This window comes from Crocodylus porosus, unplaced genomic scaffold (assembly GCF_001723895.1).
Source record: "Crocodylus porosus isolate Cpor-Errol unplaced genomic scaffold, CroPor_comp1, whole genome shotgun sequence".
Taxonomy (NCBI): Eukaryota; Metazoa; Chordata; order Crocodylia; family Crocodylidae; genus Crocodylus; species Crocodylus porosus.
This window is the reverse complement of record NW_017728949.1, coordinates 55,598,888-55,624,383: the sequence shown is the minus strand read 5'-3', so window position 1 is coordinate 55,624,383 and position 25,496 is coordinate 55,598,888. Positions and strand designations below refer to the sequence as shown.

Below are 25,496 nucleotides of genomic sequence, written 5' to 3'. Positions count from 1 at the left end.
AGTGTGACTGTGGGAGTCCGTGAAAATTAACTTTTAGTTATTTGCTGTACTTGCGATACCCGGTACTTTGATTTGACTCTTTGGATGGCAACAAGAGCAACTCTGTTGATTCGCCAGGTTGCAAAAGCTAATCCAACTGACATGCTGGCAGTGTCTTAAAAGAGTTTCGTGTTAAATATGTGCAGAATCATGGGAAGAGATGGCATGGATTTGAAAGACTAGATCTGCTCCCACAGGGTTGCCTGCAATGCAGAATACCCATGGGTTCAGATCACTTGGCTATGAGATATTTTTAAAAGCTATGAGTTGTTAGTTTTGGTTTCAGGGGGAAATGTATAACCAAAAAAAGATCTGCTTTCGGTTATGAAAAGAAAAGCCAAGGTAAGTATTCGGCCCACCAAGTAAGGCACGAAGGAGAGAAAAAGCACATAAAGGATATCAGGAAAGAGAAAAATGTGTGGTCTATTTTAGATGTAGGTTGGATTGTAAGAGGGAAATACAGCTTAAAATAGACACATAGTGATTTCACAGTGCTGTGGGTGGGCACCGCTCCTGATCTGTTATCAACACATCAGTTAGAGATTTTTTTTTTTAAGTGGCACGAAAGCCGCAATATATATGTGCATGTGCAAAGATCTCTGTGTATCTTTACCAATTGTCCATTTACTTTATGGGCTTCCTTCTGCAACAGGAGCCCTATTTTTAATGAACCTATGTAATTTAACTGTAGAAGATGAACCACCACGTTTCAAGTCATAAACCAGCCACGTACAGACCAGGGCAGGAAGACAGTTTACACTAGGCAAGCGATGCTGTGTTTGCCGACGGACTGATTTGCGAGATCTGTGGAGTACCCGTTGCAAGCCGTTTTGAGAGGTGGGATTTGGGTGGAAGTGGCATTCAGTAGCTTGGCTGATTTAATGGGGGGCAGGTATCATGGTGAAGGTCATCATCTCTCTGGGACAGCAGACTGTGCAACAGTTGCTTTGGCTCATAGTGCTTTAATACAGCTGGGGTCAATGAACCAGAAAAACTGCGGAGCCTGGAAGACAGAGCTTGGAGGAGTGGATGCTGCCAGCTTTCTATTCCTTTCCCTTTTTTTTTCCCCCCCTCCTCCATTTTTTAATTATGTCTGGCATTTGTCATCCTGAGCTTTGTTCGTTGCCTAAGGCAGCAACTTTAGCACAATGTGAAACATGAACACAAATAAAATGTGTGAGCTCTTGAAGTGACAGCGTTGCAGAGATAGCCTCTTCTGGCTGCATGCTTGTCAATGATGCAAAAGCAAATCCTGGCTTTCCGTAAGCCCCAAATGACCACATGTCTGTGGTAGCTGAAACTCTCCCCCTTGCAAAAATGTCTCTGTTGTTGGTTATGGTGATCGTCTGTACTCCAGTGGTATTGCAAGACCACGATTAGGGCTCAGGTCCTGTCATTCTCTTCATTTTACAAATACGATGGGGAGCGGTTGTCCCCATCTCAGACAGCTTCCAGTTTCCATAAATTCAACTCATGCACTTTGGGAATGACCTATATGTGCCTACAAGTGCAAGCGGTACTTGAGCAAGTGCCAGCCCATTCTCACATGTCCCAGAAGATCCTTGTCTTTGTAATGTATACTCAGAAGTGTTCAGAGTGTGCACGGTCTTGTGATTAGGGCAAAGCACTGGGAATGAGGACTTGTGCAGTTCTGTTTCTTGGCTCTGCCTAAGTTGCATGATTTTGGGAGGAACAGGGCTTCTGGCTGTTGCAAAGGTGTTGTGAGGCTTAATGAAGGTTTACAAAGCAGTTTGAGGTCCTTTCCTACAATACAGTCTGTAAATTCAGGGGCCTTCATTGATAATAGCCCCATTAATAATGGGGTAGATTTGAAGACAAGAAGCCTGCACCCTTCATATTTCTTTTAGTTACTCCTCTTCTCACCATTCAGCAATGCATTTTTTCTAGAACGGGGTTTGCAAAATGTTTGTGCCCAATTCAGCTCTCATCCTGGCCATTTTTCCTTCTGCCCCCCCCCCCATGTAAGAGACGGTTCACATAATTAGCATAGTTCATTGATTGCCATTAAACAAAAGCCCTAGCTTGTGTCTCTAAATTCTGGCATGTTTTAAAGAGCAGAAGTGAGGAGATTTCTCTCTTGCTTTTTGCTTTTACCACTTCTCTCAGTGGTGGTAATGCACGCTGTTACTCTGCAGCTTTGGCTTGAAACCCGTTCATCTAATGCTGAGGCAGTGGTTGCACTAGAAAAGCAGAGCTTGCTAGATTGCATCAGATAGAAGCCAAGGGAGACACTTTCCTTCTTTGCAATTGCTCCAGTCTATATCAAGACATTTCTTTTTCTGTTCCCCCCACTCCCTCGCCCTCCTATGCATGGAGCCAAACACTTAGTTGGTGTAACTTGGTGCAAAATTGCCGATTTCACTGGTGGGACACCAGTTTTCATCCATTAAGGATGAGACCCGCAGTCTATGGTGGTTAGTGTATGAGCTTTGTTCTGTCCAGCTCCTATATCCATTCCAGCTCTGTATCATGTTAAGGTGTAGCTGATTATTCATCTTTGACAGTGAGAAATGCATTTCCAATTATTGTATGATTTTCCTGTCTGTGCCACTGGCTTTGACTTCAAGCAGTCTGCGTGCTTCAGAACGGTGTTTTCATCAAGGAAGAACTGATTTTTCACAGTGTTGGACAGAATTAAAACTCATAATTGTTGACCAACAACTGTGACTCCCTCGTGGCCGTTGGTTGGTCTGTGGCAGAGGCATCTAAGTCACAAGAGCCAGCATGATAATTAGTCTTAATTAGTAAAGCCCTTGATAGTCCTAGCAAAGCAATGAAACTGGAGACTGAGATGTGTTGAGCTAAAGGTTAAGATATGTTACAAAAGGCAATGGGGAAGGGGTGATATTTAATACTCTGTCAGGAGCCAAGTTGCTTAGAGAGATAATAGCACCTTCATTAATTTCAAAAGGAGTCTGGACAAATTCATAGAAGAAAGGGGCATCAATCATGGTAGATAGAGGTGCAGTCTTTGACTTACAACTTCCTAAATGTATCACCACTAAAAACTGCAATGGTAGAGGAGCAGGGGGTGGAAAATAATGGGCAGGTCTGGTTCACGTCCTCCCTCAGCTTCCACTCTGCCATTGTGTGAGACGGGATACTGGGCTAGACGGGGACGGCCCAGTAAATGGCTGCTCTTATGTCCTGGATGTGCCCTCAGCTTGTTCTCACTCTACTCAAATTTCTGAAAGCAGAAAATTTCAAAACGAGCACGCTTAGAGACTGCCATGCATTGCATTGTGGCAGCACTATAGTTACTGCTAAACTTGTATCTGGATAGTTAACACTGCAACACTTCGGTGGACATTTCTCCAGTGCCAGCATATTCCTTTGTGCCCACTTGTTAGCATATGCCAGCATATTGCCATGTCTTCATGGGAATTGGCTTGTAGGTAAAACATATATGCATTAGAATAATGGTCCAGGGCAGTGGGAAGAGTTAATTGGTTTATAAAGGCCTGGGTCTTGCACAGCCTTCTAGGCAGACAGGGTGTCTTACCCAGGCAAGCAGCAAGGCCAGTGGATACACACATACACATGGGCTGGGAAATTGTGGGCATTTACCACACTGTACCTTAACATGAGATAAAGTGACACTGGATCACAAGGCCCAAGGGTGGGGGGCCTGAGTGGGGGGGAGCAGAGCAAATCAAGAGAAGACGTGGCCAGCCCAAATTAGGAGGTATGCATGTGATGGGGTTGTGAAACAAAGGGATATGCTGACAGGTCAGTCCATTGCCAGCGCTCACAGCAGGCTTACGTAGGCTGTGATTTTACAAAGGATCTGTCACAGGGAGCCAAGAATAAAGTTGCAGTTGTTTCTCCTGTCTTGTTCTTCTCGTCTTCCCCTCCTTTGATTTCCCCTTCCATTGACAATGGCTTCTGGTCTTCAGCAAATTAATACCTCGCCTAGGGCAAATAACCAGGATGGTAGGTGCCTGTCCCAAATGCAGAGGAGAAGTCGCTGATCCAAAAGTGCTTAGTTACTGTGGGGACAACAGTAACGGCATTACTTCTGGGATCTCTCTCAATGTAGGCAGATGTTTCATTTCAATCTGGTGCTGTCTGCCTTAGCACTGTACTCTGATCTACCTTGATTACCCCCCCTCCAATTTCAAATGCCTCCACACTCAGTGCCAGTGACCCCTTCAGACTGCACCTCTTCCTCAGATGCAGTCTCTAGGTTCACCTTCATGTGCTCCTCCACACTCACCCCCTTCAGTGACCCTCACCGATGCCCTCTTCTTCCTCTAGCTGCATCTCATCCTTCCCACATTGTCTAGTCCTTATTTTGCTGTTTGGCTTTCTTTCTCTAACTCCCATGTTTAGCAGCAGTTTGTGCAAAGCTCTCCAAGTGCAAATCCAGACTTGACTTCTGTTCCTGAGGCAACGGGTTGGTATTTTTAGGTAAGCCCCAGCATTGCTTTAGCTGCTTTTTCAGCTCTTCTAGCCTTTGTCCGATTCCAAAGTAAGTCTTCAATGTCATTGATCTGAGAGGAGAAGGGGGCATCAAACTGGGATCCCAGCAACTTTTAACACAAATGGAACAGGAGGCAACGTGAAAAGACCCGTAACAAGAAAGCAGCAATTTGCCATCAAGTCTTCCCTCACTATTATCCCTTCCCCTTCAGAGATAATTTCCATGTTGCCATTCCAGGTACTTTACATTGTTATTGTGTTATCAAGTGACAGTTCCTCATTGTACCGAACACCGGGGAGCAGGGGAGCCCACACGCGAAGAACGGCTCCTTTTACAGAGAGTGCCTGATGGGTGTCAGGTATAGATTGCACGTTGTAATTATTACCGGGTAATTAGAATCTTCTTCGTGGGAATGATTGACTAGCCGTGCGTGCAATCCACCATCCCGTCTTGTGTCTCCACTCCGGAGTGGCAGTGCTGACAGCCCCTCACAAGCGTTGCTTTAAATAAGCCAAGTTATAATTACAGCATCTGGAGCACAGTTCGCAGTAGAAATATAGCGTGGAGGTTATCGGCCCCAGAGAGAGATCTGGGGGCCTTTTTAAAAGAGATTGTTCATTGTAATCAGCATGCAGGTAGTGAAATGCAAGGAGTCCGCCCATACCCAGAATAACTGGTGTTGTTGGGATGGTGGATATAAAACACGCCCCCTCTGAAAACCTTGAGGTTTTGTCATGTATGTGTGAGTTAAACATCATTGCCATTACCCATCTTTTCACACTGGGAAGGGTTGAGGCTCACAGAGGTGAATTTCCTTGCAGAAGGTCACACAGGGCACTTCCTCTGCCTGAAGAAGCGTGTTTGTACCCGAAAGCTTGCAAAGAAGAATTTTTCCAACTATTTCGGTTGGTCTAATAAAAGATATCGGATTTCCCTGAAGAACCTTTTCTGCCAGAGGCATGAATTCATTCATCCTTCATTCTCCCTCTCCTTCCACCCTGCAACCATCTTTCCTCACCCTTTGGTTTCACAACTGCCTCCTTTCCATCAGGCCTTTTCCCTAAGTTTCTGGTTTCCTGCCCACCCCCACATCTTCCTTCCTTTGAACTTGGCCTCCCCTGGCCCTGTCTATCATGTGACCAATATACGCAGCATGTTTCTGTCCTCAGCCTTATCCCCTCCATTAGATGCCTACCTTCTCCAGTCATGCATGCTCCCTGTCTTCTGTCTTTGGTGGCGGGGTAAAATAAGTGCCGTCCATTCTTGTCCTAGCCACTGATTTCCCTTTTGAGCTTCTCTGCGAGTTGCAGAAGCAGCTGTGAGGAAGCATGGGGAGCAGCTGGGAAAAAAAGAGCCAGGAGGAGGAAGGAAGTGGGGAAGAACTTGATATCCTTGCCTCCCGGCCTGCAGTAGCGGTTCTGCTGGGAAAAGCGACAAAGCATCAGCTGTACCTCTGGGGTGGTGGTTTGGCAGGATCTGTGACCTGGGGCAGCCCCAGCTCTCTTGTGGATGCTGGTGGGGTGCTGTAGTTTGCATGAGCACTACATGGATGTATTATTACTCAAGGGCCCACCAAGGCTGTGTTTTGAGAGGCTGGTAAGGAAGGGCTTTTTGGGGGTGTGCCTGTTTGCTCATTAAGCAAAGCCTCTGGAAAGCATCCTTCATTCCTTTGCACTGACCAAAGATCCTGTTGCAAAGGGCTCATTTTCTTTTCCTGGTCAATAGTCTCTTCTGGCTTTAAAGGTCACTCCAGTACCCCACGGCTACCTGCTTCGTCCCCTTGCAGCGGATGCTGCAAGAGAGATGCTTGCCCGGTCTGGAATCCATGAGATATCAGGGCTTTTGTTCCCAATACCTCTCTGACTCAGAGCCCCTGGCACTCTGTGCCGCTTGTGCCCTGCTACCAGTCATGTGAAACCAATGGGACAATGCAGCATTGTGCAGCTTAGCAATCAAGCAGCAGCAAGTACAGCAAGCTAAAAATGGCCATTTGAAAATTGATGGCTTGCATTGCACAACAGTTGCATAAATATGCCGGGCGACTAATTTCTAAATATGCCAGCTACCCCCCGCCGCCACCCTCATCCTCCCTATTAATGCATCTCTCCGGAGTAACCCAAGTGGGTACTAAGATCAACATGATAAACAAGATTTTTTTTTTTTTTTTTTAATGTCTCTTTCTGCAATATCATGGCTCTGGCCGTCTTCAAAGTTACAAGCTTTCTTCATAACAGCATATTGTCCAGTCCTGAGCACATTGTGAGTTAGGAATGAACAATTAGAAGCAAACAGCTCATCCACTGCTTGTTAGACTGGTGCATAATTAGTTATGACAACAACCCACCCACTGCTCAAGGAAGAAATATTCTGATCTTAAGGGGAAATTATCTCTCTTCCTCACAAGAGCTACAGGGGTGAGGAGAGCATGGGATGGATAATGAACCTATTTGTTGACTACATGCAGGAGCCCTACTTTGAGTGTCTTGGGCTCATTGAAGTGTGTGTCTGGTCTGCCCCAGACTGAAGAGATGACAGGTGATGTTGGAAAACCCAATGATTAATGAGGCTTATGTTTTACAGCTCCATCAACATGTACATTAGACTGCCGTAGGCTCATTTAGGCTCCATTAGATTCACACCCATTGGCCAGCATTGAGCTGATTCTCCTTAATGAGTCAACTCTGAAGTTGGCCACCTGCATTGGTTGAAGTTTACCCACGGGGGGGGGGGTGCAAATGAAGGTGTAAATTGCAATGGCAAAAATGCCCTCTGATTCACTTCTGAATTTGGCTGGAGGAGCAAAAAAACTGCTGGCGGCACCCGCGAAACAGAAGAGCTCTTCCAAAGCCAATGTGGTGCGACTACAGCAGCTTTAATTTGCATCTCTGTGCCTTCTTTGCCAGGCCTAGTCAGACCTCACTCTGTAAAATGAACAAGTTATAATCCTTTCAGTGCAGTTTGACTTAGTGGAGCAGTCTCATGGGCAGCAAAAAACCTGCTCTGACTGCCCCTCACCTGCGCAGCTGGGACTTGCCACTCGAGGCCTGGTGAGCAGGGGCAGGACTAGGAGGTCGGGGAAAGGACTGTCTCACTGCTCCCACTGGGCAGAGCAAGTGTTGCAGCCCCGGTGCTTCCTGCTGCCCCGTGGACAGGTTCTGTGCCCTGGATTCTCAGCTCACCCACTATCTCCTGGGATGCTGGAGGACTTCAGCTTGGCCACTCTTCACTGTTTTTCTGCCCATGAGTTAATGGAACAGGAGCAAAATTAGGCAGATTAAAGACAGTCCTACTCTGGAGTGGGGTAACATTAAGCTAAATATGGAGTGCTTTAAGCTGCTTCAGAGATATTAACATCCAGCCAGTGCAGGGGTTAAGAGCTCCAGTAGCTACCTAAAGTTGCCATGTAACAAGGCCCTGAGGGCTTCAGAGGAGTTTAGGTTAATGTTTCCAAGTCTCTCAACCTCTTTATGAGGTTGGCGAGTGTCACGGAGTGCGGCGCAGGGCGGCCGTGATCCTGCTAGCGCCCCTTGCCGTGTCCAGTTAAGGGGGTCCAGCACCCTCTACTCGCCTGCCACGTCTTTGTTCTTAAGTTCAGTTATGGGAGGCTCCCTATTTCCACCATAACCGCTCATTGGTATCACCTCCATTACACGTAGGGTGCCCCAACACCCCAGCCTTATGGGCAAATGGGTGCCTCCAAACCTCCCCTTTAGCACGCCCCAAGCCTCGCAGCTGTTTGTGGACGATATCTGGTCCTTGTGTCCCTATGCCCTGTCTGGCGCCTCCGGGCCTGTCTCCCCCACCAGCGCCCCTAGCCTGGCGCCCCTGGGCTTGCCTCGCCCAAGTACTCTTTCAACGCCTCGCCCCCTCAGGGCCTTCCGTCCACCTCTGAGCTTTCCCGCCCCTCTTGGGGTCTCTGCCGTGCTTCTAGCACCTCTCGGGGTCTTTTGCCGCACTCACCATGCTTGCCACCCACTCTGGGGCCTCTCTCACCCCTCTCGGGGTCTTTGGCCGCGCTTACCACGCTTGCTGCCCCTCTCGGGGTCTCGCCCACTCTGGGGCCTATACCGCGCTCCTCGCGCTTGGGGCTCAGGTGGCCGTAGCCGTGCTTGGCCCCTTGACCCTTTTTTGGGTCGTTTGCCCCACTGGGCAAACTGCCGCCCTCATGGGCTGGGGTCCAAACCCCGTACACCGCGCCACTCTGGCGCAAACCGTTGTGCGCCACTGGCGCTGTTTCCCTGCTGGGCACCGGAAACCCCCAAGCTGCTAGGGAGCCTCCGTGAGGCCTCCTCACACCCCTACAGCCTCACCCGGTCCTCCGGTGTAACCAACCACAACCTGAGCCACCTGGCTACAACATAAACAACACAGAGCCTCCCCGCCCATAATGCAAACTCCCAGCCCCCAGCAGGGCTTGCACCGTACCTCCTTTCAGGGTTCTCTCCCCGCTAGCATCATTGCAGCCAGTCAGCAAGGTAAGGCTGCAACCACCAACTCAGGCTGCTCAGCTCAGCCACAGAGCTCGAGCTCCAGCTCCAGCTCCAGCTCCAGCTCCAGCTCCAGCTCCAGCTCCAGCTCCAGCTCCAGGTCCTGCTCCTGCCAGAAGGGAACTGTTGGCTAGGCTCCGGCCTGGGCTGTTTATAAAGGCCCGGCCCAGCCCCCTTCTAGCCAGCTGACCCACATTAGTTGCCCTAGCAACCCTCACCTATGCTGCCCTATTGATTGGTAGCTGTCCTCATTACTGGTGCTAGTAGGGAGCACCCTAGTGCTCTGCTACAGTGAGTTTAATCCCTATGTTTAGGGTGGGGGAATTAAGGCACAAGTATCTGAATACATTTGTCCAGGGGGTAGAGCCCAAAAACCCTCTGTTATTGTGATGTCAGGAGCTATCTCCTCCGTAGGAAGCCAGGGTTGTATTTAAGGTGCTTGGAGAAGGTATACAAGGCCATGAACTATGTGATCATCTATTTCCGTATTGCAACTAGGAGAACCAAAAACCACTTCGGGCACAGATAACAGAGTGTGGGTCTGACTCCTGGCAGAATTACCTCGGACCAAATTCATCCCTGATCTAATTCTTTAAGACAATCTATTTGACTTGATGTGACCATAAAGAAGGAGTTTCCTATTCTTGCAAGTTGGAAGACTGAGAGGGGAGGGGAACACCCCCCCCATAAAACCCCACAAAGACCCATAGAGAGATTGTGCTTGCAGATATTTTTGTGGTTTTCAAACAGAAGTAAACTAAGAGGCTTCCTTGAGAATTATATGGCTCAGAGTTGTGTTCTTCTGTGACCAATCTAACTTTTAGGAAGAGCCCAAAAGCAATTCTTTTAAGTTGTTCTTTTTTAATATTTGAGGGTAAGTGAGCATGGAGACAGTGCCTCTGAGCACTTTTTGAAAACTTTTGAGTTTTCATTTTTTTCTTTTCCTTTTCAAGGAGCATCGAAAGAGCAATAGACAAATTGCTTTTTCGCAGATTGATTTGGGGATATGATCTGATGGAGGCCTGTCAAGGAGGTAAAAAGACTTGGTGAGCTGAAAGAAAACAAGTCTTATAAACATTTCCTTGGAGAGGCTGTTTAATGTCTGCAACGCTGGGCAGATTGAGAATGCAAGAGAAAATTAAAGCGTTTGAGTTTCACTTTGTTCCAAAATGCTTTGAGTCAAAGAGGGCTCACACACTAATGGAGAAAGGTATCACCATGGGGTGTCCCATCCTGAATTACTTGCCTTTTGCTATGCAAGTCAGAAGCCCCCAAAACAAAACCACCCAGGTTCATCACTTTCCTTGACTCTCAAAATATATAGTATAGGTGCCTTTTCCAATTAGCAGTTTGTAAAGGTTATCTAATTATTCCATATGGTATCCCTATGGCCCTCTCTACATGTTACAGGTATTAGGGCTGTTCGAAGCTTCAGTCCCTGCTTTGGTTTGGCAGAAATTTGGCCCAATTTGGTGGTCGAATCTCTGAATTCAAATCAAATCCAAATCAAATCTGAACCCTCCAAATCGATTCAGAGAGATTCAGAAAGATTCAGAGATTCGGACATAAACACAACTTTAAATGTTTTTTGTATGTTTTTTCTACATACCTTTGGGTAGCAGGTGGCCTGTGAATACTCGGTGATTCTCTCCTGAGTTGCGGGGGGGCACGCAGGGTCCCCCTGTGGCCTATTGCCGAGCTGGGGGGGCATAGGGGCCCCCCAGTGTGCTCCCCAGCTGACCCGGAAGTAGACAGGAAGTACTTCCGGTACTTTTTAAAGCTGTGTCTGTGTCCAAATCACCGATTCTCCAAATCAGCATCGAATCTTCAGATTTGGATTCAGCCGAATCAAATCAGGGACAGTGATCCAAATTAACTAATCAAAACACTGATTTGGGCCAAATCTAAATCCACAACTGAATACGGTCCACTTCACACACCCCTAACAGGTATCGCGCAATGAATTGGTTAATTGTGAAATTAACTTAAGACCAGCTACAGATGCAAAGTAACTATCGTATCATTAAAAGCTCCGGCCAGCTATAAAGTTAGACCTTGAAAATGTGTACTAACAACATGGCTGGTTGCTATTGAAGTTTGATTTGTATGATTAGCGGGGTCTCCCTTCTGGCTGGGAGCCCCATCAGCTGGCCATGCCCAACCACAGGAGGTATAAGCCCAACAGCTGAGGGGACTCTTAGCCCCAGCAGCTGGTAGCTGCTCCAGAGGTCTGTGAAAGCCCTGGGAGATTGTGGCAGCTGTGATCTCCCAGGCTCAGAGATGCATGAAAATCCTGGGTCTGGGTCATCACAAATTCTGTTATCCCCCAGGCTTTGGGGGTGCATGATACCCCCAGCCTGGGAGGTCACAGCTGCTGCAATCTCCCAGACCCAGGTTTGTCAGAAACTGGGAGCCCTGCATCTGAGGAGGCTTCCAACCATGCAAGTTTGCTCCTTGCTGGTGTGGAGGGAGCTTGGGATTAGTTCCCCCTGCACTGGTAATAAAACTCAATGGGATCTAATGTGCAATGGTGTGGATCACACATAAGATCCCATTGTGTCTTTACCTGTATGCATAGAGGGGACTGTGAGCCAAGTTTAGGACCCCCATTTTACAAAGAGGAGACGTGAAAGAGAAAATTGTAGAAATTTTCAGTTGAAGAGGGGAATGGATGGGCAGCAAAATGAATACTTCTTAATTCAGAGGGGAGCAGAGTGAGGCATCTGTGCCTTCTGGAAAGTGCCATGTTTCATAGTTTCATGTTAATACCCACCCCATGTGTCCAGCAGTCCAGATAGGGACATTCCTGAACATGCCCTGCCTATTGTCTCCTGCTTATATGTCAAACTCCAGTGTGGCTCTGAAGTTAGGGTAGGAGCTGTCCCTGGAGCCACTCTGGAGACCTCCACCTCCAGCATAATTGAAAGAAGACCAGGAGGGTGCCCCAGATTAGCTTCACTGACACATTTTTTTGTGCTTACTGCCAGTAAACCAGGCGCTCTTTGGAGCGTTCCTACCTGAACATGCCAAAGATGCAGCACCTAAACCCCTCGCCCGAGTTTACACACTGAGCCAGTGACTGTCCAAGAATAAAAACTCATTCTCCCAGATGCCCGTCTTTCTTCTGAGACCTTTCTTATGCACAAGAATAAAAAATTCCCCCAAAACAGCCCGTCCATGCCCCTACACACAGAGCAGGTGTCTCTGTTAATCTATGTCAGGGTGAGGTTACAAGAACCCCAATGCTTATCTTGGTAATTAAGCAGTCTGAGGCCATCAAGAGAAAATTATCTCAGTGGGACTGTGGGGCTGATTTTTTGGGGAATTAGAGGGAGTAGGAGCACATGAGCTGTTGAGAGACGATTTCTGCAGGGTGCTACTGCAGCATGGCCTACCACATCCATCCTTGCTCTAATATGGGAGGAGGCCTAACGGTAAAGATAGAGCAGTAGGAGCTTCATTACAAGATGGTAACTAGCGTCTCTATCCAAGGTCTCCAGCTAGTTTGGACACCTCAGTCTGAAGCATAGGTCACCACAGGTTCCTGGTTATTGTTCCCCTGACAGCTATCACTTCCTCTGGGGGGATCACACCTGGCATTGCAGTGTAGACGCATCTTAAGACACCCAGTAGTGAATCTGGCATGGTTATTACGCAGTGGTCATCAAAATGCCCAAGTTAGTACTTAGTGGAGTGAAATCTGCTGAGCAGTAAAACATCTACAGCTGATGGAGCACACTGCCATCACCTTGTCTACCTGTGTCCTTTGCCCATGAACTGGAGAGGAACATCTCCAAGGGCAAGGATGAGACTCGATCTCTCCAAGGTCCAGTCAAAGCTCGGGTTCCTTATTGTGACTTGTTTTCTGTGCACATGACGTGATGGTGGTTGTTTTGGGGTTGTCTCCTTTTTTTGCTTTTTTTTTTGGTTTGTGGTTTTTGTTTTTATTTGCAGTGGGTTGAATCTCCCCTGCCAACCCAGATCATTCATTGGGTGTTGCTTTTCTATGGATTTAGAGATATACATGCACATTATGCCTATAGGTTCTGACCCAAAGTCCTTACAAGTCTTTCTGTTGACTCTAATAGGCATCAAATTGGGCTCAGAGGCTCCATGATTCCTCCAATTGTTTTGGGGACTCATTCAGATTTGGAAAGGGATGATAAATACTTGCACACAAAGGGCTGCTTCCTCCCTCCTAGGAAATATTAAAGCCCACAACAGTAAAGAAAGGGCGGCATGATAAATTCAGAAAAAATATACCCCTCCACATCAGGCAGCAACAAGTAATCTTTCACAGGCCTGTGCCAGCCCTGCTGAGGGCTATGATGGATTGGCTTTTTTCAAAGAGCTTTCTGGTCTGAGCTTTTTGCTACCTGTTTCTCTTTTCTCTTATTCAGGATTTTAATTTTTCATCCTCATGGCGCCTAACCCTCTCGTTTGCTTAAAAGTTAAAAATGATGTGTCTAATTTATAAGATCCAGCAATTTCATTACATCATCATTAATAGCGCATGAAAAAAGTGTTCCCAGTCGCTTAGTCTGCAGTCAGTACCAATTCTGCATCCTTCATTTTATTCAGGCTTTGTCATTTAATTAGAGCAAAACGTTGGCAGTGGTACTGGGGTGATAGAACAGATAAGGTGATAGTGGTTCCTAGTCGCCCCTTTTCCTCAATTTTCTGTTACCAATCTTAATGCAGCTCTGATAAGTTTGTTTTGCTGATGAATTCAAAACCTGGGACAGGATGTGTTCAGAAACATAGTTTCATAGTTTGTAGGGTTGGAAGGGACCTGAGCAGATAATCAAGTCCGACCCCCTGCCATGGCAGGAAAGAGTACTGAGGTCAAACGACCCCAGCAAGGTGTTCATCCAACCTCCTCTTAAACACCCCCAGGGTAGGGGCCAGCACCACTTCTCTTGGAAGCTGGTTCCAGATCCGAGCCGCCCTGACCGTGAAGTCGTGCCTCCTGATGTCTAGCCTAAATCTCCCCTTTGCTAGCTTGTGACTGTTATTCCTGGTCACTCCTGGCAGTGCTCGGGGGAACAGGGACCCCCCCAGTGCCTGCTGGTCCCCTCTGACTAGTTTGTAACAGGCCACAAGATCCCCCCTCAGCCTTCTCTTCTGGAGGCTGAACAGGTTCAGGTCCTGTCGCCTCTCCTCATAGGGCCTGCCCTGCTGCCCCCGACCATGCGAGTGACCTCCTCTGGACCCTCTCCATGCTGTCCACATCCCTCCTGAAGTGCGGCGCCCAGAACTGGACGCAGTCCTCCAGCTGCGGCCTGACCAGTGCCGCATAGAGGGGGAGGATCACCTCCCTGGACCTGCTCGAGATGCATCTGTGGATGCAGGACAAGGTGCGGTTGGCCTTCCTGACCGCGTCCCCACACTGCCAGCCCATGTTCATCTTGGCATCAATGTTGACTCCCAGATCCTTTTCTGCCTCTGCCCTGATGAGAAGGGAGCTCCCCAGCCTCTAGGTATGGTGCTGGTTCTTCTTCCCCAGGTGCAGCACCTTGCACTTGTCGGTGTTGAATCCCATCCTGTTCTCATCTGCCCACCCCTGTAACCTGTCCAGGTCCGATTGCAGCCTATTCTTTCCTTCTAGTGTGCCCACATCCCCCCACATCTTAATGTCATCTGCAGATTTGAACATGGTGCTTTTTACCCTCTCGTCCAAGTCACTGATGAAGATGTTGAACAGTGCGGGCCCGAGGACCGAGCCCTGGGGGACCCTGCTGCCCACATCCCTGCAGGTCAAAATTGTCCCATCCACCACCACCCTCTGAGCGTGGCCCTCCAGCCAGTTGGCGACACATCTGACTGTGTGGGTGTCAACACCACAGCCCCCCAGTTTCTTAATGTGAACGGGGTGAGAGACAGTGTTGAAGGCCTTCCGAAAGTCCAGGAAGACGATGTCCACTGCTACCCCGGTGTCTAAGGATTTGGTGAGCTGGTCGTAGAAGGCACCAGGTTGGTCTGACAGGACCTGCCAATGATGAACCCATGTTGGTTGCCCCTAAGCATAACCTCCCCTCCTGGCCCCTCGTGGACATGTGCCAGAATAACTCTCTCAGAAAGCTTCCCCAGGATCGAGGTAAGACTAACTGGTCTATAGCTTCCCGGGTCCTCCTTCCTCCCCTTTTTGAAGATGGGAACCACATTGGCCCTCTTCCAGCCCTCCGGCACCACACCAGAGCACCACAAGGGCTCGTACAGCCATGTCGGGGTCCTGCAATGACCGCAGCTAGTTCCCTCAGCGCTCGGCGGTAGAGATCGTCCGGACCGGCTGATTTAAATATGTCCAGTCCCTTCAGAAGTTCCCATGTAGAGAGAATGGAGGTATATGAGGGAAGAAAAGGCTTGAATGGTATGTAAGAGTGCATTTTAAATGCCACCTTTTTTCTTTTTGTCCCTTACTTTAATTGTGACTTTGAGAGGGAGAGAAGCCTATGAAGAATAAATGCACCTCGCTCATGAGGGCAAACTGATCATTCTGTCTACTAGCAGAGCAGAGCCACTTCTCACTTGGCATCTTCTTTGTCAAGACTAAGTGTTTTTCAGACACTTCCATTCAGTTATTTCTGATTGGCAATACTATGAATTATTGAAGCAAGGCTTCCAGATTTTTCCCAGATGAGAACCACATTAATAGCTTGTCAGGATCCTGAGGACCATTCCTACTTTGAGATGTCATTGTCATCAAGTGTTGTTGTCTTGATGGAGCATGGGATGGTAGGTTATGTTGCCAAATCATGTAGCTGAGTACACAGTGGCTTTCTCTTGGCCCTTTCCATCCTTTTACCATCCATACCTGAACTTACTAAGGCCTCTTGTCAGTTAGTATCATTTAGAGACAGTTTGTTAACCTTGTTGCTGCTGCTGCTTCTGATTTCTGGGTATTTCATTCCCAGGGAACATGTAAATCCTCAATTCTGGCAAAGGGAATTAATGTTGCGTACCATTTACTACATCTACAAGACAGACTGGGGGCTCCAGTCCATCAAAAGAACAATAGGAGTCTCTGCTAAATAGACCAGGATTTTATTGACTGAATAATCACCTCCTCTTCTTGGCAGAGTAATCACTTTATCCACAACTGATGCCTCTAGAGGAGAGATATGGTCCTCCCAAAATGCCACCATGGACCATTCATCTCACTTCCCTACAAGGCTCAGAGATATGTCTAGCCATGTTGTACTAAAAAATGTCATGTTTTCAAAGGATGAAATTTATATTCCATGAAATGCACCATTGTCAGAATGAATAGATAAAGGAACAAAGTGAAACAGCCCATTAGACCCATTGTAATACTGTAGTAATTGGGTTGTGGCATGAAAAGAGAAACTAATGGATAAACATAACGGCATAACAATACATGAGCCGTTATCAATGTGTAGTATACACCTGTGGTTACTCAAATGAAACCCGTAAACCACAATAAGGTATGATTCAGCACATACAGGCGTTGCAAATAATCTTGATGAAGACAAAACTTTCTTGGGTTGGTTTGAGCTCAAGTGAAGCGATAAACAGCAACAAATTATAGCTCAACTCCATGGGAATCTTTGTGTGCATTATAAATGGTGTTACTTCAGATAAAGATTTGTGGGTTATTTCTTCCATGGGGAATTTACATGAGTGAAAAAAAGATGTGAGGGAATGTTTCTATTTCTGGACATTTGGCTGAAAATAAATTTTCAGTTTCACTTTAATGGCAGTCACAGCCCTCTCTGAACATTGTTTGTGGGCAATCAGAGGAGGGCTGTATATGCGTATACGCGTGTGTGTAAAATCCTGTGCATGGATATATATTTCCAGTAGTAGTCAGGGATCTTTCACATTCTAGGAACCTCTTGAATAAGTTATATATATAATTAGTTTAGAAAAAGAATATTATTTGTATGTCTGTGTTATTACAAATATGTGATTTTGAATAATATTTTGTAATACAGATATGATATATTAAAAGGGTTCCTGGAAACTGAGAGGTACCTGAACACTTATGCAAAATGGTGTCTATGCACAATTAGAGAGGGAAATGCCCAATCTGCCATCCTTTGAATCTTTGAGGTGTTTCTTTCTATTGTTAATCATCTAATACAAATCAGAGGTGGTGCTCTAGGATCATAGGGACGTAGGGCTGGATGGGACCTCACAAAGTCACCGAGTCAGTCCCCTGCTGAAGGCAGATTCAGTTTCTTATTTCAAGTGACTATTATTCAAACAACCAGAGCCAAAATAGTTGAAATAGTTCACAGGTGGCATTACGTGTGTATAAATGAATTAAGCCGTTTCAGATAGCTAACATGCTCACTTAGGCCAGTGCTCCATAAAGACTGTAGGATGAGGAGTATATAATGAAATGGTATTAAACAGAAGTTTAAATGCTGAGCCACGTGAAGTGCATTGTGCGGCAAGGAAACAGGTGGAGCTAGTGGCCCAGCAATGACTGAATACTGTGCTTAGCACCAGAGTTTAAAGTCTGCAGCACTTCAGGAATCAAAAGTCCAAAGCCCCAGTGCTCAACTACATCAGAGAAGTGCAGATGAAGGAATGATGGATGCAAAGGTTTCTTTAAAACTGGGACCATCAAGCTGTGGGGGCCAATCCAGTAAATGTGGGACTAGCCAGCTGGAATGGGCTACTGATGCGAGGAGCTGGCATTTGGAAAAGAAATAGTGCATCAGCTTGTAAATAATGCCTGACTAAAATGGATTTAGGGCCAATGCATGTGAGAAACACTAACATATCTTGGACTCTGGTTGAATTGTTTCTGAAAATATACAGCAGTACGCTTCACTCCAGTAGTCAACTGTAAATGCTAATTGCAGAATTGAAATGTCAGACCTAAGGAAAACCCACAGTCAGCAAACAGAATTTGCACCTGCATATTTCGTTAGCTAAATAAATTGGTTTCGTATATCCACACAATTGTGGAACAACCGGCTGGGGTTACAATCAAAGTGGTAAGTGTTGGAAAGTTGGTGCAAGAGTTGATTCCTCTGGATGTGTGTTTTATTTTGGGTTTGTGAGTGGGTGCATGTGCATGTCATTTCATTTGGCCTAATTAATTTGTACCTGTAATTTCAAAAGAGTGGCTTGTTAAGACATGACATTACTAGAGGTAATGTCACCCTTTGCAAAAGGGTGAAAACTTGCATGTTCTAAGTGCAGAATTAAGTGACTGGTTGAGCAGTAATAATAATATATTGCCTAACCTAAAGAAAAGTCATTACCTTTAAATAATGGACCACATCACAGAATTAATTATCCCAAGGAAGGCAGTGGGTGCTTCATGCAGACAAGGTCAATTAGCTTATCCAGAAGAGCCCATTTGAAGTGTATTATGAATAATTCACAGACAGAAAGGAGCTTTGAAAAAAGTGTCCAGCTATTACGTGGTGAAAGCCTTTGATTCCATTCTTAATGTATTTAAGATAATACCCAGAGGACAATTATGGCTGCTTAAATGAAACATTAATTAAACGACAGGAAATGACAATTGTCTGGTCAAAACAACACGAATGTGTTTTTTTTATATGAAAATATCATTGTCTGCATCCCTTTCTCAGAGGAGGGCTATATGCTGACTTTTGTCCTCTTTTTTGGCAGTTTCTGGCCAGTCTTCTCCATAGGTTTCCTTTGGTCATTGTTTGACCAGCTGATGTCATCCTCTCCACTGCTGGGAAAGCTAGCTATTGCAAATACCATCAATTTCTAATATCTTTAGATCTTTCCATGTTGAACATTTCCTTTTAAGGGAAATATGCCCATTAACTCCAACAGGTTTCGAGCAAGGCCCTTGCTGCCATTGATGTTATGGTTTCACCTAGAGACTCCTGCCAAGACTACAGCCGTTTTGGCCAGGTACCGACATTGCACAGAAACTGGTATAAGTGATCAGAAACCAGTCTAAACCTGTAACAGAGCAGAAGTTCAGCGCGGCTAGATTTCAAAACGGTGGAACCCGGTCAGTCTAAGATAAACCTGGATGTAGTATTAGACTTACTGGGTTTAGATTAGAGCAATATATCGAATGTCTGTCCCAGACCCCAGTGTTTGATTTTTGTTCAGCGGCATTTCTTACCCTGAAGATATAATCTTACTAAACAGGGGGAACCGAAGTAAAGTATATTGCTAACGAAGCATGCGAGGTCGGTACTGGATAAGGTCTCCTGAATTCTGTTTAGCCCCCTACCCACTGAACCAACATTAACCCAAACTCTTGGACCTTGATACCTCCTTGCTTCACAACCTGCAGAGACGAATGAAGGGCTGCATGGCCTAACACATGTCTACACCGCTTCGTATGTAGTGTGCGCAGCTGAGAGTGGCTACCGAAGATGCGGTGCAAAGCAAAGGCAGGGCCCTTAAACTTTTCCACTCTCTTGGCTGAAGTCCCCTTTTAGCTTTGTTTACAGTGTGGATGTATTTGCTCACCATTTATTACACCTAGATTTTTTTTTTTTTTTGCCCCTCTGCCTCCGTGTTTTAAATGTGGTTTAGAGATGGATGTTCTGCCAGGACTTCAGTCAATCTCACTTTAAGGAAAAACACCCCAAAACTTAACTTTTCCTTTTAAGAATTGCCTAGCGTGTGTGTGTGCGTGTGTGTGTGTCTGTTTGACAGAGAGGGATGCCTCATACAATTGCAATGCAAGCTGCTCACGTTGGGAAGACAGTTTGTTTTCTATTTATTTATTAGATTTATATGCTGTCCTCCCCAACCCCCGCCCAAAAGGCTTAGGGAAGCTCACTTTAAAAGAGAAAATAACTCATAAAGCCGCGTGCTTCAAGAGGGAATGCAGAAGTGTTAATAGGTGATGGGCGCGGGGTAAAAACCGGCGTAGAATGGAATAAGAGCAAATGGAAATGACACGTTGTGAAGGGCGGTTGGGCCTGGAAGCTTGCTAAGAAGAATTTTTCCAACTATTGGAGTTGCTCTAATAAAAGGTATCACATTTGCCCAAAGAACCTGGTCTGTCAAGTTATGAATTTAACTCTCCAGTTACAGTGTGAATGGGAATGTGAGCAAGGGCGATTTCTCTTTTCCTTTCCTATGTTTGCCAGCTTATTTGGAGGTGCCAGGATACGCCAAAATGGAGATGACACCACCATGCCAGCAGGATCAGATTTCTCTAAAAATACTAGAGAAATCCCACAGTATCCCACACTTTGTCCTGTGCCGGCTTCATTGGTTCTGTTGAGTGAACCTGTCCTTTTGGAGTAGACAGGACATATTAATCCCATTTATTTTTCAGATACAAAAGCTGAGGTCCAGAGCGATTATAACTGACTTAAATTATTTCCAAGTTTATAACAGAGCTAGGAACAAGACACAAATGTACTTTCTAGTCTGTGTCTTAATTGGTAGACTCTCTCTCTTCTAGGAGTGCTAAATCATACGGCTGGAAATAGAAACTGAAGCAATCAAGGAGTGTTTAGGACTTGGACTAGAATGGCGACATGAGTGGTGCTACAGAAGAACATATTCAATTGACATCTTGTGACCTTAGCTGTGAATTATAAAAACAATAAAGTTGCAAGTCTGGGGAATAATATGCTTTTTCAGCATATTTGGACTTCACACAGAAAACAATAACCTTAGCTTTCTCTTTTTGACTTTGGAATGAGCACGGCTAGCCAGAGGAAATCTCTCAGGGTTGCATTTTTTTTTTAAGACGCCTTTGGAAGAAAGGGCTAATTCGAGCCAAGCAGGGGGAACTGAAACATGCAAATGAAATGTATTTATTTGACATTTTAAACCATCCAGAGCTTTTTCCTAGTACCATTTCTCAAGGAAATTTAAAGATATTTTTCCTCCTCCTTGTTGTTGGCCTCTGCCTCAGTGGCACTGGGGAAACCTGATAAAGATTAATCTGAGCCTGAGAGACTTACTAGTGGATGCATTTATTTGCATGCGTGAATGTGAACAGATGTTTACATGGTAGCATTAAGTGGACCGGCTGTTTGAAAAAAAAAGCATTACTTTTATTTAAAAGTCAAGCTGTACTCTTGAAACCATGTAGGTCTCTGATGCAACGTGGATGAAAAGCCAGGGAAGTGTGTTTTCCCAGGTATCTTTCTTTTTTTGTTTTCATAGCTATCTTTCGAGCGGTTTGCTGAGTGTGTTTTTTGCCTTATGCAGCTGTATCCCACCTGAATTCATGGGCATCTTGACTTGTTCTTGATTATGCTTAGAAGGCATCAGATAGTAAACAGTACAATTTCAGTATAAATTAAGAATAAATGCAAAACCCAGAAAGAACAAAGAAATGTTGACCCTGGAGAGCAGATGCTGTCTCACCTATTAGGCACCTCAGGGAACTTCCAGTGCCTAATTGGGATTCTGTTCCACCCTGATCAGGTCCTTACGCTCCATGACTGTATCCACTTGTGTGACACACATCCATCTTACGCTTAAGACTGAGTCACCAAAAAGCAGCAAGCACGCCCACCCACCTTTTCCATTAACAGGTCTTCAGGGACTCAAGCACAGTGGAAAAGCATCACACTTGCACACCTGAAAGGCTGGGATCGAAGCTGGCCCTGTGTTTTGCTATCGATTTCTTATGCCTGGTCTGTTCTGGGATGCAAGCAGAAATCAGGAGAGCATCTGCATTTGCATGCATTTGTTTCACCCTTCAAATGCAAAGGAAAAACAGAATATGTCTACAGTCATGTGTCTTTGCTTTTATAATATGTATGCGAGTGTAAAAAAACTATGTATATTGTTTAATGTAAGTGATGGACTCAAGAGTGTGTGCGCATATGCACACACGTATACACACAATCAGGGGAAAGCTCACAGCACACGTGGAGCTGTGATGACAGGCAGGGAGCTCTGAGGGCTCCCTGGCATTTAGGATCACAGCGAGAAGTTGAGCCCTCACCCTGCCCAGCTGTGTTGCACATGTAAAATGACCAGTCTTCACAGATTATGCACCACGCAGCCGACAGGAATGGGGCCAAACCCCCATCACCACGACCCTGGATCTGCCCATGTATTGCAACAGTTCACAGACATGCACACGTGCAGGTACACACACGCACACACACTCCTTTTAATTATGGTACATTTAAGAACCCAACAGCAATTCAATAATATAAAAATAAATAATGGTTTTAAAGCTGCAAAACTCATTGCTCACTGAGTGAGAAAAAGAGCTCAATGTTGATTAAGATGCTGCTTAAAGAAGACGGATTATTGCCACCCTGACCTTTAAAGCCGGTCAGGATGAATCACTAGGAGTCTTTTGAGTGCAGTTCTCTATGAATTTTCTCATTTATATTCTTGGGGATGTTCCCCCCTCCCCACATGCTGGCTTACAGCCAGTTCATTTCATGCTGTTTGCTATACATATGTTCTGCTACAGCTGCATTTTTTTCCAAACAGCCCAGTTTCACAGTGCTCCAGCATTGCTTAGGATGACAAACGATGCCCCTGCTGCTTTGACCAATGGAGATATAATTGCAGTCTGAGAACAGGACAGCTGAGGCAACACGGAGCTGCAGTTTGTGTACACCTTTAAGTTAAAATTGACTGCATTTGTCTACTGTAGCATAGTTTCCCTTTCCACTACTTAGGGCATTAACTGCTGACATTAACTGTTACAGTCAGGGAGGCAGAAGTGCTCGGCAGTTGAGAGCAGTGTTGAATCGGCAATTATTTATTTACTGTTGCAGTTTAATGTGTTTTAACACATTGGACTCTAAAGAAGTTTAACAGGTGGCCTTAATGCTCCTGGTGGCTCAGATAGCGAGACTCGGTGTTGTTAGGATGTGTGATGGAGAGCTTGTAGTCCGCTACTGGACACCGTAGATGGGCGGTGTTTGGGCGCAGAAGGCAAATGTCACTAAGGTGTTTCAGTCCATTTGCCTGCTTTAGTAGCAAGGAGTGATTGCACTTCCAGCTTCAATGAGATGGAGAAATTTTGCTTTCAGAGGAGACTGAGGGTGGAGCAGGACTGACCAATGCACCTGTGTTCACTGATCCTCAGCTGCAACTCGCTATTAGTGTAGGAAGGAGAGAGCAGCCTCTGGAAGTAAAAGGGGTCATAGCCATGCCATTGCAAATAGCCCTGTCTCTGCACACCACATATTTAGGTTCCTGTTGTGAGCTGAATACAGTGCCTGTTTGCTTGAAGGAAATATTAAATCAGGGGCTGGTTGCTTCGCCTTTCCATCACGTTTCTAATTCTTGCACAGCCGCTGTCAGTTGCTTGCAAGTGGATCTGCGGTAATGTTTCCAAGCTCCCTGCCGGGCATTCAGGTAAAGGAGTGATAGGATTGAATGCAAGATCGAATGTGCCGTCCTCCATTCCACATGTGCAAGGCAGGAGGTGTGATTGTGGGATCCAACATCAGATCCAGTCACGCCATACTGACAGTAAAGGGGGAGCCCAAGATCATAACTCCCAGGCGCAGATGGTGCCTCTGTCAGCTGACAGGGCTCCCAGCTGTGGGGGAGCCCCTGGCCACATGTTCAGCTAATGGTATGATAGGAACAAACCACAACATCACTACACATTGTCTGTGGAATAACTTTGGGGCTTATTCCTCATTTTATCATGCTGTTAATTATCAAAGAATCACAGGAAATGAGGGTTGAAGGGACCTCAGGAGGTCGCATCTAGTCCAAGCAGGACCAGCCCCAACTACATCATCCCGGCCAACGCTTTGTTTAGCTGGATCTTAAACACTTCCAAGGATGGAAAACCCACCACCTCTCTGGGGAGCCTATTCCGGTCCTTTACTACCCTCCTACCGAGGAAATTTTTTTCCCTAATATCTAACCTCAACTTCCCTTGCTGCAGCTTGAGCTCATTGCTCCTTGTCCTGTCGTCTGCCCCCACGAAGGATAGTCCAGCTTCATCCTCTTTGCAGCCCTCCTGCAGGGAGGTGACGGCTGCTATTCAACCCCTCCTCGGTCTTCTCTTCTGCAGACTCAATCAGCCCATTTCCCTCAGCCTCTCCTCACCAGTCATGTCCTATATGCCTGTAGTATTTCCCCATCCTCCTCTTGGGTCCAGAGAGGAGACCATATTTATTCCTGTCTGCAGTGTTTGGCTTCTCCTTGTAATATATTGCAAAATCATTCAGAGCCCTGAATAGATCCTTTCAGCTATTTAATACATATGAGTAAATAATGTGGAATTTTGATTATTTTTGTAAAGGTTTCTGAGAAAAATATGTTCCATTCCTCTCCAACGGAAGGAAGATCATTTGCATCAATTAAAATTGTTAATGCTATTCTATTTCTATATCTCACTTCCCACAGGATATTGTCGTAGGTATATACACACCATGCCAAAAACAAATTCCAGTTATATAATAACTTTTTTGTCTTGTGTCCTTATTTATTTAATCGGAGATTTTTGCATAAAAATACTACTAATAATAACCCACTGTTACTCTAATAATACTGGTTTATCTGCATCCCTTATTTTTGATGCCATATATACATGTCATTTATGCACTACTGCTAATTTGTGCTTGTATTCATATATTTTTCTTTATTCCAGTCCAGAAATAGAGCATATCTAATCATGATATATTTAGATTTCTGAAGAACCAGGCTTTGGCACAAAAGTCACTGGCTTTTTTTTTAAAACATCCATTTGGAGAAATCGTGTAGTTGTACTCTGAAAAGAGATGGTAGAAATGACATTGTCTCAATGACTTCCTGATCAAATTTGCCCAGTAAATAAATAGTTGCTGTCTGCCAGCCCTGCAAAATCAACTTAAAAGCAGAAAGTCAAGGTGCGTTCTCAATGCTTCACAAACCAACTTCGGTAATATTCTCCATGCCAGATTCCACCCTCTGTAATATCTGCACATAGCGTGTATTTTCAAGAGCACAATAGAAATGGAGTTAATCATTCTCTTTGTGATACCAAGTGAGGAGAAAATCCCACTCCCACTGTCACAGCGAAGTTCCTGGAGTGGAAGCAGGAGGAATAAATTAGTAAAAAGCGCACTTCTGGTATTATTAACAGCAGAAAAAAGGTCTTTAGGCAGAAGGAGCAATTCTGTTCTATAATATGAATTTATTTTTAAATATACCTCTTTGTAGTAAATACAGGAAGGACTTATCTTGGGTTATATCATTTCTCTCACGGGCCAGCTGTATTTGCTGGCTTGTTGCTGACATTATGTTTTGTAGTAACTTGTCCAGTCTGTCGTAAGGGGCTTTACCTGTGATGTAGTATTTCTCATTAGGAAGTGTTTCCTAATATTAAGTAAGTTTTTCCCTACATTTGTCCAGTTGCTTCTTGTTATGGGCATGTAAGAGTGACTATTATTGGCCCCATTGGAATTAAGTCCCATACATTCATTCGGACCAAAACTAACACTGCTCTGCTTATAACTTTCAAATACTTACATTAGATTACTTTTTTTCTCTTTCTTCCCATCTACCATTAAGCCAAGCTACGCATATAATATCCAGTTCTTATCAGTAGCGAGATTTGATGACCACTGAAGGAAAGAAGGATTCCCCCCACCCCAACTATGTGTCTTGCT

At 45.5% G+C, this 25,496-nt stretch overlaps 1 protein-coding gene across 1 annotated transcript in view; it reads left to right on the top strand.

Moving 5' to 3' along the window:
• The window catches only part of CNTNAP5 (contactin associated protein like 5), a 442,467-nt gene that overhangs the window by 330,104 nt on the left and 86,867 nt on the right, over nucleotides 1-25,496 (top strand). The gene's annotated exons all lie outside the window — the stretch shown is intronic.